We start from the raw sequence: 15,030 nt of genomic DNA, 5'->3' as shown, positions 1-15,030 counted from the left end.
ACGAAATGGAAATAACTAAGTTAGCCCTCCTCAAGGCGCCCATGTAATTATCCTCCAAGACGTCCTTATTCTGCCGCCTCTGAAATTGTAAGGGCCTTATCCCTTCCACGCATTCTTGCGGAAAGGAGAAATGAGATTAGTGATAATGCACAGCGTCTCTTTTTCCTTCCCTTTGGAACTTCTGCAGATGCTTCACATCGGTCTGTGCGAAGAGCGTGTCTGCCTTGCACAAAATTATCTCTGGCGTTGGAACTGGCGGAGAAGTATACTGCGTTGAATTGAATGGAGGCGAGGCGGAGGGCCCTAATTAAATTCCGCAGCGAAGGAATGGCGGCGCATGGGGCTTGATCGAGAAACTAGATTGCCGGTCTACCGGAGGGATGGGCAAGCGTCCCTCTTATAGTGGCCTCAATAGAGGCCGAAGGAACAAAAATAAAGAAAAAATCTCCTTTCCGGATGCAATACTACATGCAAATAACTTTGGATAATTAATATTCTTGTTTTCCACGCGCCGTTTCTTCAAAGCGGGAGCTGTACAAAAATGATTTACCGGGAAACAAGGAGATGTTGGCAGTGCGCCACAGATAAATGATGGGATTAGTTGTTGGGATTAGTTGGGATTAGGGATTCCAAAAAAATTCAAACGCCCCTTCGCCTAACGAAAGGAAAAATGAATGAAACGCGAAGCTTCGTTGATCATTGCTTCGACTTTGATCGTTGCTGTTGAACTACCTTTAATTTCAGCCAAAATCATCGCAATTGTCCCTCTTTCTTTAAAGGGGCCCTGCAACACTTTAGATAAACGCTATCACTCTTTCCTTCGCGCCTGGAAGCACTGCGAAAGCTACAGTTATCGCCAGCACGGAGCGGCACTGCGGGATTTGCTCGTCGCACCTGATATGCCTTCCATTTTTTCTTTGTTTTTGTGGCATTTCTTTTTAAAGTTTCTAAAAGCGTTTATTGCTGCAACTGAAGGAAAACCGGCCAACAGCCGCTACATGGCCTCAGTGACGTAATTCGGGCCGTCGAAGAATGTCACGACCGGGAAAGACAGAAAAATCTTTTGAGCGAGTTTACAAGTTATCTGATGGGCATAGAGCATTTATTTTTGGCTGAGGTACTTTGCGACCCCCTAATATAAATACTGCGTGTGTTGGGTGACTACGCTGTCCAAGCATTTAAGATTTCAAAAAAAAGTTGAAAATCTGACGCAGGGCCCCTTTAATAACAAAAATGGTTAAACCGCCCTTCCCTTAACCCAGATCATCATCATCAACGCCCTTTCGACTAACGGCAAAGATGGTTCAAGCATCTTTCGGTTCAGCCACGATCACCGTCATTGTCAGAGAAAGTAAGCTTTCCTGCTTTGTGTTTTCACGTAGAGTCGCCATCAGTGAGGCAAAGAAATCTTCGCTTAAAAAAAAGAGGGAGGGGGATACCGTGGTTCCAACAAACCAGTGCCATGCGGATCGCGAAATAGGACGTGGGTTCGATCAGGGTTGCGGTGGTGCCTTTCTCATGGAGACAAAAAGCGAAAAAACCAGCGTATCGAGTTTCAGCGCATGTTAAAGATACCCAGGTGGTTAAAATTAATCGCGTGCCCTCCACTACCGGGCACCTGATAGTCCAGATGTAGCTTCGGCGAGTTAAAACGCCAGCATAGATAGGTCGGGAAATACGGGGCTTAGGAAGCTGCGCTACTCCCGTATTCGTTTAAGTGCAGAGCACTTCAGAGTCTCGGCTTGTCCTCCTAGTTCGCCCGCGGTCACGCTATCTAGCCACCGCAGTCATGCTTTGTGAAGTACCCAAACACAGGCTTCGAAAAGATATCCTGTTGTTCCTCGATTCAGCCTTCCGGCCAAAAATTGAGGATACGAGAACAAGAGGTTTACATGGGCAGAACCGTTCGAAAATCCTGGAGCCGTTGGCACTTGTTATACATGTCCCCATATATTTTAGCCCCCATAATAGAACTGCTGGTACATTTGAGGCAAGATATATGGAATTAACCGGCAGTCCCCGTGTCCATTTAGTGAGGAATGCTTATTGGGCTGGTTTTTACGATAGCAAGCGAAACAAAAAGTGGCTGCCGAAGAAAAGAAACGATTCCTTCAAGCGGCAAGGAAGGGCTCCAGCACGTGTGTGATAAAAGGTAGCACAAAATGAACCCGATTCCCTCTCGTGCTGTTTCAGGCAAAATAAACAAAAGATAAAAATGACGTGAGCTGTCCCAGAAAAAGGCGCGCGAGCACTGCAAAGGCGGGAAAATTGAAGTGCATTTTACAAACCTTCGTTAAATTAATCAAGAGGCAGAGATGGGAGGAGCGTGAGGAGTGGTAGCAAACAGCGGAGAACGCCGCCGCAAGAGCCTCTGGTGAATGACGGCTCTGCACTTCCGACAGCTTTCACGTTGTGTGGAGCTGCTTTAATTTTTTTGGGTGCGGAGCACTTTAGAGGCCCGGCTTGTCGTAGCTCGCCTGCGGTCACGGTGTCACGTGGCGTCACGCACTCAAGCTGAGTCACGCGGCATCATGCACCCAAACAGAAGCCTCGAAAAGATACCCCCTTCAAAAATTGAGAGGTTACTTTGCCTTTATATAGGCATAATTATTCAAAACTCTTGGAACGGCTGGTACTGGTCATGTATGTCCCTCGTTATTTCTCTCAAAGAACACTGCAGGCACATTTGAGGCAAATACATGTACTTAAGCGCCAGTCCCCGCGTTCATTTAGTTAGGAATGCTCGTTTGGTAGGTTTTTCCAATGGTAAGCGAAAAAAAGTTGCTGCGGAAGAAAAAACTGATGCGTTCAAAATGGCGTAAAAAGGCCCCAGCACGGGCGAGGGGAACGCAAGCAAGAAAGAACAGAACTGCCGCTCGTGTGTTTCCATTAACAACAAACAAACGATTAAAAAAACGATGCGAGCTGTCCCAGGAGAACGTAATAGAGCATTGTGAAAGAGTGAATCACTGATCCACACTGATCCCTCTTGTGAATCTCTGATCCGCACTTGACAGCTTTCACGATAAGTGTAACTTCTCTACTTCTTAAAGCAAAGCTTTCTACCTCTACCAGCTAACGGTTCTTTTGTGGCGTGCGGGACAAGAAACTCCCAACGCCGCTGTGGAGGGAAGGGTGGTTTTCATTCTCGGAGCACAGTGTAGATGCACGTGCGCGCAATCGAGCGGCCGTGGTTGATGGCGCGGCAAATTTACCCAGCGTTCACAGCGCGCTCACGCCGGCGGGCGCATGGGGGCGGCCCGGCTTTGTCGCCTGCTTTTGCGACGGTTGTTTTGGGCCTGTTTAGGCACAGCTTCGCGCCCCTTGCGGGATTCCCTCACGCGGCTTGATGAAATTGTTCGATAGCACCTCCTCGGTAACCCGGACACGACGGAATGAAGTGGTCGTACGGCAAAGATACGTTAAAGACTGGTTTGCAGGGCACGAAAACAAAATGTAGAGACCACATGGAGACCTCTAGCCCCTAAACAGACACTAACTTTTGCGCAATGCTTGCCACAACTGGGTCTCCGTTTTCTAAGTTGGTGAATAGCAATTTGGTTGCGGTTTAACAGTTATTGCAAAAGGCGAAAGAAGCAACTGGTTCTGATAAATAGGGATTACAAGAGTTCCTTCAGCTTTCTGGCCATTCTCGAACTTACTAAAATAACTAGTTTAAATCGGTATAAATGGGAATCACTAAGCTCACATGCCGAATTGTTTCGTTGTCCGCGCTTGTGTACCGCGGTGATGTAGCCCCAAGCTAGCACATTGGGATGGCTAGGTTCCGCTGTCTCATCCTTCGAATGACGCTCCTCGCCCTTTTCTTTCTGCCGATGCACGGCCCGGCTACAGCGGCGGCGTCCGCCGCTCTAGCCCGCCCGTGGGCGACACTTCTGCGTTCGGGACGCCGCCCCTGCGAATACTAGGTAACAGCAGGCAGAATCTCTACTTTCACTCTTTGTAGGGCCACGTGTGTGAATTCAAGTAAAGTCGCATGGGCAATTGTTGTGGGTGTTGTTTCCAGCTTTGGTTTCCAACGACCTTCACAGCGGGGATCGAAGCCAATTTTTAACACGAAAGTGTTAAAAAAAAACATTTCTATGACGTCAAATTCGTCACGGAAGTGACGGCAGTACGACGAAGCAAGCGACCTGTAAAGGTTGCACCCTTGCACACAAGGTCTTTTTGCGGGGAAGCAACCTTTAGGGCTATAGAGTACGTTACATTCAGAGTTGTTCTTTTTCGGATTTTATATTTTAACACGAAAGTGTCTTATGCCGGTATACACCAAAATTTCACTGACGTCATATCCTTCACGGAAATGACGCCAGTACACATTTGCCGAAGAAACCCGCCACCAGGACGTCACTCGCCAAGCACACCCACAATGCAGCCGCCAACCCGCAAATCATGCTCAGCTGTATATTTCTCTGCACATTTCACTTTCGTGTTTTACCGATTCCTGTGACAGAGGAATCAACCAAATTTTTTGTTAGATTTGGAACTTTCTTGGGGTGATCCTGTTCACATCTTTTTTTTTTCTTTTCGGTGAAACCGTAGATGTGAGCGTTGAAAAGGCTTAAAAGCCTCTGGGCCTCTTAATTGTTTAAACCCCAATGCGAACGGAGGACGTTGTGAACTATGTTGCACTGGTGAAGCTAAGTTATCCTGTCGTTGCACCTCTATAACAGTCTAACAATGAAGTGGCTGCTGTCAGTACGATTAGTATGTTGAAAACAGCCACACACGCGCTTTTCAACCGTAAATTTGACCCTGAACCTAAGAAATCGCATCACCCAGTCGTTGGAAGTATACGTGCAGAAAACAAGTTTTATTTTTTCTGTTAAGCTTCGCACACACTTGAATCATAGCCTATATCGGGCCCTGAACATAAAAACAGACCATGTACGTTTGTTTTTCTTTTTATAACAAAAAAGTTTATTCGCTTTTTCGACGTCAGAGGAAGGGGTGCCACTTCCAACTGAACGTTATTTTCGAAAAGAAAACCACCTCAAAAAAAGAAAGAAGAAAACACGTGCACATTGCGGTTTTGCTAGTCTATCTCTTAATCGGCGACCACAAATTTAACGTATCAGCAACGCAGTTACCTATTTAACAGCGTAGAGGTGGTCCAGTGTTATGACGGTGGAAACACAGGAGAATCGGTTTTTTTAAGCGATAGATGTAACGTAATTGCTCAGCGTTCACAAGCTAGCCATCCCTAGTAGCTGATGAGAAAAAGTAACTGCAACGTTCGCTTAGTTCATTATGACTGGGATTTTTTTTGACGCAGCCACGTGCTTTTGCGGACAGCTTTGGCTGGGGCCTTCAGGGATGGTAGAAATATATTTTTCCACAAATGCATGGTTATTTTCTTCTTTTTATTGCTATGCAAAACTTTGCCAAGACGCTATGCAAATACAACAATATTCAGATAGATTGCACCTCCTTGGAATTTCCATGTGAGCGAAAATGAGTCCAGCAGTTTTGTGGATACCGCACCAAGAAAAAAAACTCTTCAGGGCAAAATCTTTCATCCTACCGTCACTTGGTTCAAAGAACAGCAACAACCTCTACGTTCACTGTGGCCTGAGAATCATTAAGACCATTTGTGTGTTTAAGAAAACTAAGTAAATTCTTATCCCGTCTCACGTTTCTCGGTTTGGTTGGCGCGAAAAGTTTTTAATTAATGGAATGGGTCTGTCAGCGAGAAAAAACTACGCCGGGAAGTTAAAGTACGCTCCTATAGCTGTAGACGCGGGGCTACTTATATTATATATAACTAGAAAAATTTTCTTTTTCCAAATTTAAGGCCTAAAGAAACTTTCGACTACACCTACGTCGTCGGCTCTGCCATACGGCACAAGGTACATTACTTCACGGCCATTAATCGTAGACTGAAGACATGTATATTTTCTCTCCATTTGTTTGCGCACTAGGAACTGCGGTGCACATTTCAGAAGGATAGCAGGGGAAGGATACGAAGGAGAAAATTTCCAGAACAAGCAAACTATAAGTACATACGTACAGCGAAACAGTCATTTACCATTCCGGAATTTCATGGTTAAAATTTAACGTGAAACCGTCAATAAATATTCAATAAATAAGTAGCTGTATACACAAGATGCACCAAAGCATCAAATATATACCAGCAAATACGAATTCTGCATCGTATTTTTCCTCGCAATTCGGATCAGCACTGATAACGTGTTCGATATAATTTTGTTCATCCGCTTTTTCTAGTATTTATTTACCTAAACTAAATAAGGAAAGATTCGGCATATCTTTTTAACACTACTTCCAATTTCTTCGTGCTTATATGTTTTTTTACTTTGTTCGATGGGAGATGCCTTAGTCTTGCTGTCGACATGATGACGACGACGACGACGATGACGACGATGATGGTGATGGTGGTGAGGATCTGTTATAGAGTGAACTCTGCTGCATTATTAAAGACGATAGTCTTTCTTGGGCTACTCAAACGCAGATACTTTGTCCTGTCTGTATGTCTGTTTGTCTGTCTGTCTGTCTGTCTGTCTGTTACTCGATTCAGCCACCCCGCCAAAGTGAAATAGAATCTGCGCAATAGTCTTATATATTCCCAGCCAAATCTAAACGTTTAAGTCCGGTGTCAGTGTTCATACTTGTCAACATTGGTGAACAAGAACAAGGGATTACGCAAATATAAGGCAGCAAATCCATGCATCAGTGATGTCTGCAGTATTCCTCTATTTAAAAAAATAGCCGCGTAAAAAATGCTCGACATTTTTCTGGGACTGATGGGAAACGCTGTTATTATCTAACATCCATTACACCAACTGCGGCTGATAACATGGGCAGTATGCTTTTAACAGCAGAGTAATTTAAGGTTTTAGCTAAGCCATCGAGCGTTACCAGAAAACTCAGCCCAGCCCAGCGCACGTGAGCATGAGCCTCGTGAGGAGCGCCCGGCATCGTCCACGTTTGCTCGAGGGCTTGTACCGCGTGAGGAGCTCGCAAAAAATACCGAGAAAAAATACCGAGCGCACGTGAGTGTTGGCCTCGTAAGAATTCAGCTACGTCGACCTTCGAGAACACTCTGCGCAGCGGTCGTTGCCTGATCTTACGCGTGCTGTTTTCCTCAGCAGTTCACGTGCATTTACGCAACAAGTGGGGAGCACAGACGCCGAGTTAGCGCTACAGATGCTGTGTTCGCGAAACGGGTTGCCGTGGGTTCTAGCACTTGTTATCGCGGTACACTTTAGGAGAGATGTGAAAGCCTGCAGGCAAAGCGTTCCAAGCTTACCAGTTGTGAAGAACTTTCAGCGGCAAGCTCGGAAATCCGTGTGGGGTGCAACAGTCCGGTCTCCGATGACGGGAGATTGGCCGCCAGCTCTGCTGCTTCTCCAGCCTTGCATTACTACTGCAAGCTGCGCCATTTGCTTCTTTGTAGAGAAACACAGCTATAGTGCATTCTTTAAAGAATGAAGACAGAGGCTTCGTACTCCTACGCGTAGGAGAATATAGGCGTGGGAACATAGCACAGCCGAGTTAATGAACCCGTCTCTTAAACGAGTCGGCCTGGGCCGGATGTTTCGCTATGCGACTTCGGGCGCCGTTTGTTCTACCTGATGAAGAAAATCCGGGTTGGAACGCACTACAGAAACGTTAATCGAGTTTGCCCGAAAGCTGAAAGAGGATGTTCGTATGCCAGCACAACAGGTTGGCTGAAACTAAAGACTAGGTAATATTTATGAGTTTACTTAAGCAGAATAGGAGCAGTTGGGGTTTTTTGAAGAATTTGGCATCAGTACGACCACTCTAAGTAGATATATTCTTTACCACTTCCACTACCTCGCCCCCTATCCCAAACTGCTGTGCTGTCCCGAGGTTGCTGATCATTACTTTAGTTTTCTGCATATTAATTTTCAGGCCCATGGTTCTACTCTGTTCGTCCAGTGCGGAAAGCATGCTTTGCAATTCGTCCCCAGAGTTACTTAGCAAGGCAACGTCATCAGAAAATCTGAGATTACTGAGGTATTCTCCATTAACACTTATGTTCCCAATCCAACGTTCTGAATACTTCTTGTAAATATGCTGTGAATAACATTATAGAGATTGTGTCTCCTTGTCTGATGCCCTTCCTTATCTACTTAGGCCAAGTTGTGACCCCGGATCCCAACCATGAGGCAGAGATAATTAGAAGGATCAGAATGAGGTGGAGTGCATACGGCAGACAGTCTCAGATAATGAATAGCAGCCTACCATTGTCCCTGAAGAAGGAAATGTATGACAGCTGCATCTTACCGGTACTCACGTAGGGGCAGAAGCTTGGAGGCTCACTAAGAGGGTTCAACTTAAATTGAGAACGACTCAGCAGGCAATGGAGCGGAAAATGATAGATGTAACATTGAGGGACAAGAAGAGAGCGGAGTGGGTCAGGGAACAAACGCGTGTTAAGGACATACTAGTAGAAATTAAAAAGAAGCAATGAACGTGGACAGGGCATGTAATGTGAAGGCAAGATAACCGTTGGTCATTAGGGGTAACAGAGTGGATCCCTAGAGAAGGCAAGCGTAGCAGGGGGCGACAGAAAGTTAGATGGGCAGATGAGATCAATAAGTTTGCACGGATAAATTGGTTACAGTTGGCACAGGACCGGGGTAATTGGAGAATAATGGGAGAGTCCTTTGCCCTGCAGTGGGCGTAGATAGGCTGGTGGTGATGATGATGATGATGACGACCACACTTAGACCTGTTTATTCGTCTGAGCAGTGAGCCATTTTGGGGACCATTCGCCGGACATTCTGAGCCGTTGGTTGCTCCCAACAACGGAGGATTTGACGTACGGAGATAACTAACGCTTTGGCGTGAAAACGAACTCAACTGCGCGCTCTAGAAAGGGGAGCAGTTTAAAAAACTCTATTTCCTTACCGATTGATGCTTAGCACTCCACTACAGCGTGTCTTCATTAGGTTTTGATTTGGTTCCCAAACAGTGAAACCTGATGATAATGCGGTCACGATAAGGTCAGGTAGAGGCTTCGAAATAAAAGGGAACCAAAAAAGCAGCATTAAGGAATGAGTGACAAATGCTTAGTGTGGACCTGAGGGCATGATAAAGGAATTCCCAAACCCTTGAATAAGATACGTGTTACATGGGGACAAATGAGGAACAAGAAAACGAAAGTGTTTATCACTGTCTGAACGGGGACAATTTCGTTGTTTGCTGGATCAATGCAACATGTAATCAGAGCAGTAAAGGCTACGCTAAATCATGGGAACAGGTTAAGCGCCAGGCACAACTACAGGAAGGAAAACAGGCAGGAAAGTGGCGCTGTTTTCCTTCCTCCAGTTGGGCCTGGCGCTTAACCTGTTCCCATGATGAAGTACCAACTAGCTCGCATCGACACATTAATTCAGCAACACTAAAATGGAGAACCCAAGAAGGACGACCGTTGGCTCTGCGAAGCAGATGGCAGGTGCTCTAGTTTGGTCAAAGGTTCTGCCGCTTCCGAAAAACAAAACCCCTTGGGATCAACGCATTGCTCGTGCCGTATACTTGCGATGGCTCTTTTCGCGCTAGCCTGAGGCGACGCGTCAGGCGAGGAAGGCGCCAAAGATGGATGTCGCTTGGGGGACCCGGTGCTAAGAACTTTCTTTGCGAGCGATCGGTGAAATTGTCATACCGTACATGCCGAGCTACGCCTCTCTTTTCTTTCCCGCACGAGACGGCGTCAAAGGCACCCTCGGAACAAGATGGAGAGCTTGGCGTGAATGCTGGAGTTGACCGGATGAAGGAATGAAGGAACTCACGGCATAAAGGAACTCTCGCCTGCACATGGATGGTTGATAGGTCTAGTATATAAAATACCGAACCAAAGAAAATATGTGGGAGCTGCTACGGTGGCGTGCTTCTGTCACGATTGTTTTATGCCGGGCTTCACCGAGCAATTTCCTGCCCACCACCACGATCACCACCACCACCACCATCATCATCATCATCATAATCAGCCCAGCCTATCTAAGCCCACTACAGGGCAAAGCCTCTGCCATTAATCTCCAATTATCTCGGTCCTGTGCTACCTGCGACCAATTTATCCCCGCAAACTTCTTAATCCCACCTGCCCACCTAACTTTCTGCCACCGCCTTTCACGGTTGCCTTCTCTAGGGATCCACTCTGTTACCCTTAATGACCAAAGGTTATCTTGCCTTCGCATTACATGCCCTGCCCACGTCCATTTCTTCTTCTTAACTTCTACTAATATGTCCTTAACACGCGTTTCTTCCCTGACCCACTCCGCTCTGTTCTTGTCCCTTAATGTTACACCTGGCCCTGGTATACGTCAAAGTCCGCAGACGAAAGCTACGCGTGCCAATTCGCTGTATTCCCGCGAGACTGGGGATTTCAGGTAAAGGAAATGTTATGCTAAATTCAGTAGATGGCTTCACTGTTGCTGTCAATGTCGTTCTGTCGGTAGGGGGCCAAGGTAAAGATAAAGAACACAATTCTTAACGCTGAGAAGTAATTGCTAAGAACTAAACCATTTTGATGTCATACGTAAATTAAATATAAATTTTCTTGAGCTTTAGCTTTTCTTGGAGGGTGATGAGGCACAAGAAGACCTCTATCACCGGTATTAATTATGGCTTGCGCGTGGTTTACGGAATTGCAGCAGTCGTTGATATGTAGAAATACAAATGCTACGGGAATAAGGAACAAACCCTGGAATATTCCAACGGCTTCCATTTCTTTTAATGCAGATTTGCTATCAGATATATGGACAAACACTTTGCGACATTTAGTCTAGCGACTTCGGGAAAAAGTAATGGTTTGCCATGTAGACTGTAACGTTACACTTTGCGCAACAAGCTGCTGCATTCAAAACAATCAACACCAATTTGAATATCAAGGAACATGCCTAGTGCATTCTAGTTATTACACGGTTCTTTCCATGTTGAATTAAAAGTAAATAACATGCACCATTGTTAAGATTTCGTTCTTTTTGATGTGGTCTGTTACTTTCTCGACTATTACTTTTCCAAATAACAATAGGCTGCAGGACAATATTATTTTCTGGCAGTAGTTTCCCCCAAAGTTGGGGTTACTTCCTCTCTAATTAAGCATCACTCTCCCAGCTCTTAACGGAAGCTTTCCTTTCTGTAAAATATATTGGGTGCACTTTACGTGCTCCCACTAATAACCGCCCTGGACATTGGAATTTACTTTCTATAAAATGTCTGCTCAGCTCACAGTTGAAACACGTTTCCAATGTCGAGGGTTGGATGCTTCTATTTCTGTTGAAGCGTTTATAAAGCACACCAGATTTATCTGAGGGGAAATGTTTCAGTTGATGCGTGGAGCAGTGTATCTTCACTTCAGCGCACGAGCTATGAGGAACTAGGCACGAGAAAAAATACGAAAGCGCTGTAAACAAATCTTCGCTAGATTATCAGTGGAAGAATATCTGGATTATCCAACATCGTATCTTGCGTTTATTGAGTTCCAGATAAGAAGGACAAAAATAAGGAAAACAAATGGAAAGTTCAACATAAGATCAACTTATCTATCTTTTTTCATTTATTATTCTTAATCATCGTTATACAATAATGTGGATAACTTTTTTTTAGCTGGAACGTACACTGAACCAGATTAAGAGTAACACGGGCTGAAGCATATATAGGAAATGCCATCAAGGCGATGGGCATGACTGGATCTGTATGTCGTTTATGTAGTGAGGAACCGACTAGGTCAAACGCTAAAATACCGACAATAAACGGCCGCTGAGTAAGTCTATTACGACAAATGGGAGCGCTTCCCACCTGCAGTTTCCGCAGGCAAGTCCCATAGCGTGCGTATGGCCAATCTCACGCGAACAGTTACAGATGAAGGGCTGTGCTAATTGCGAAACCTGCTTGTGCCTCGTATACGAAGGGTGGTTTGATGATCCTTGACATGCAGCTCGGCTTCAAACTCAACCGTCTAGGACTCCGCGCAGAAGAGCCAGGACCTAGACCCTAAAATCTGCCATAATTACCAGGAGGTAACAAATTACGCACCGCGTCGGTCTCTAATTGCGGCCAATCGGTGCGCCGGCAGCTCCAGCGAAGATCTGCATAGAAACAACCTTACCGGTGTGCTTTGCCCGAGATGAACGTGAGTGGGCGGTAACCAGTGTGAATGGAAAGTGACTATATATATATAGAGCATGTATTGTTCTTTCCGTTTTGTTGTTGTCTTAGTTTCACAAAAAGAGCGGTGGGAATTTTTGTAGGGGTGGTGGAGGTGAAGGGTCGCAAGGCAGATTATTTCCCCTAGTTTGCTATCAAATGTTAGAGCACCTAAGGCGCGTCAAGATACCAGACAACTTTGGTGGTTTCGCCGCAGAACACATGAAGGCACTATAAGAACTTCTAACTGATCTCCATTATAATTTTCAACAATCTGATGAAGACAAGGGCAGATTGAGCCATTGCATATCTATGACGGTGATTTAAACACTGTGAGTGTGTAGAGGTGGCTCGTTTTCTTTTAGTAGTGTCCACAACTGCATTAAGCTAATGTTTGCATACTGTAGAATATCGGGCAGACTAGGAGTTCGTTACCTTGGGTCGCGGTTCCTGTTCGCCAACTTCTTGATTTGAGCCGTGGCCAGCATGCAGTGCCGAGTAACTGGGTATACAATTCGAGTCTGCATCGTATCATTTACGAGTTCGAACGAGTTCGTATGCAGAGTACCTCCATTCCTAGTACCTTTCAATGCGATTTGCATTTGTTGCACACTCGTCAACAAGACAATCGTCAAGTACTTCAACTAAGGTTTCGTGACGAGGATCTGAGCAATTGCTGATTTCAGCGATATCGGCGTAATAACAAGTTGTAGTGACAAATGCCGACTAAACCAAAATTTCAAAGCATTCAATTCAATCATCGCTTTCGCCCATTACGCGTACGCCACGCTCCGCGCTCGAGCAGTACATTCTGTTTTAGCATGGCAGTCCCGAAACTTCGAACCAAAAACGGTTGAAACAAATGTTGGAGACTTAAAGCGCCATGAAGACAAAATACAAGTTTGTTTTATTCGAAAGGTTTCGTTGTTTTATAGTCTCCCCAGCGCTTGTCTGGATACAAACGATGTTTTATTCACTGAGAAATTAATCAATTTACGATAAAATTTTGATTTTCTTGCTAAATAACGGGTTTTCGTAGTCTGAAATGACATCACAGGAACCGACCGCTCTGCAGCCGATTGGGAAGCCTTGTTTACCGTTAGTGAACCTAGATGGCGCCACCATACCGTTGCCGTTTCCTGCCTCTGGTTTCTTTTTAACGGTATTTGGACATGGCTTGTTTATGTTCATGGAGAAAATAATCATTTCGTGAAACTGAGTGCTCGATCGACTAATATGGTCCCGTAATACACCGTTGTTTGCGGTAATCGGCAAGTGTAGTCTAAATCTACCCCAAAGCCCGCTGTCCTGGGCAGCTAAACCAAGCATAGTTCCCGCAGTACCAACAGCAGTGTGCATCGGTACTTCTATGTTTACGTTTGCTTTCGTGACTTTCACTGTCGGTCCCTCAAGTCTTACTGCTTTAAAAAGAATGTGGCCTAAATTTAAGCGTCAATAGCCCGTTCGGGAAGCTTATAAGCTCTGCCTAATTTGGATTTGCTTTTGTCGGCCTCCGCTAATTGCAGAGCTGGCTGGTATGACAGCCAGTATAACATCATAGGTTCTGGCATCATAGATATGACATCATAGGTTCTGTTGCGGGAATTGAGTAAGTGGGTCGCATGGCATTTCCCTTTTCTCCTAATTATGTAGCTTATTTGAGTGAAGTTTACGTTTAAAGTGGTGTCTAATGAGGCAATCTTTTGAATCAACCAAACTTGTGTTTTGTCTTCACGCTCTTTTAAGTACCACCTGAAACTCCAGAGCAAAGCAGCAGTCGTGACTGAAATTGCCTTTCAACAAGGCAGAAGACGACGATGAGTCTGATCTCATTGGCGTCCCCGTTGTTACTACCGCAGCAGTAGTAACAACGGGGACGCCAATGAGGTCAAGAGAAAGGTAGGCAAAAGAGACACCCTCCGGCAGTCGCCGCCGATGGCGTCAGAGCCGGAGGCACCACCGAGAACAGCAGTAGTACCCATGGACGAAGAGAAGGCTGAAGAAGAGGGCGTCGTCACACCCACTGATACTACCGCCGCTCCCACGATGCAGACGGTCATGAACGTGTTGTCGTAGCTCACCAACCAGGTAGCGCACATTTCCAACCAAGTAACTCAAGTCATCGAGCAAGTAGGCAACCTAACCACCAGAGTGGGTAACATTGAAGAAAAATACAACCCGTTATCCAACAGAATGTCGACATTCGACGCGAAACTCAGACACGCCACGGTGGTTAAGAAGAAAACGACTCGAGTAGCACTGAGAGGCAGGCCACGAGAAGATACCACCGCGAAAAACAAGGCTACCACCCAACATGCAGAGGAAGACTAAGGGCAAGCAGAAAGAAACCACGACATTACTCCAATGGAACTGCAGGGGTGTAAGACACAAGATCGAGGAGCTTCAGGTATACGTGGACAACCTAGAACAGAAACCAGACGTCATTGCGCTACAGGAAACCAATTACAGGAAACATTACTTGTACGGACCTCAGCGAGAAGGGCACGGTGACCCTGATGCGCAGTAACCTTGGCGGCTACGCAGCACATTACTGCCCAACGCGGCTGGAAGCACACGCTAATCGAAATTCATGACAGAACAATCGGAAACGCCAGTAGAGGGTTCGTTCTGAACGCATATTGCCGACCTTCGAGACGGGCAGCCGACTTTGGGGGCACCATCATAGACTGCGTGAAAGAAACAAAAATGAGACCGATACTCATATTAGGAGGCTTCAACGCCACTAACACGCAGTGGGGTTACAAGTACTCGTCCAAGAGGGGGAAGCAACTCGCAAAAGTGCTAGAAGACCACGACATGACGGTGGTAAACGAACCGGGCGTACCGCCCAGGATGGGCATGGGCACGGCGAGAGAC

The sequence above is a fragment of the Haemaphysalis longicornis genome, unplaced genomic scaffold, assembly GCF_048455015.1.
Source record: "Haemaphysalis longicornis isolate Haplotype H1 unplaced genomic scaffold, Haemaphysalis longicornis Haplotype H1 scaffold_9, whole genome shotgun sequence".
In the NCBI taxonomy this organism is placed as follows: domain Eukaryota; kingdom Metazoa; phylum Arthropoda; class Arachnida; order Ixodida; family Ixodidae; genus Haemaphysalis; species Haemaphysalis longicornis.
Note: the sequence above shows the minus strand (reverse complement) of the source record.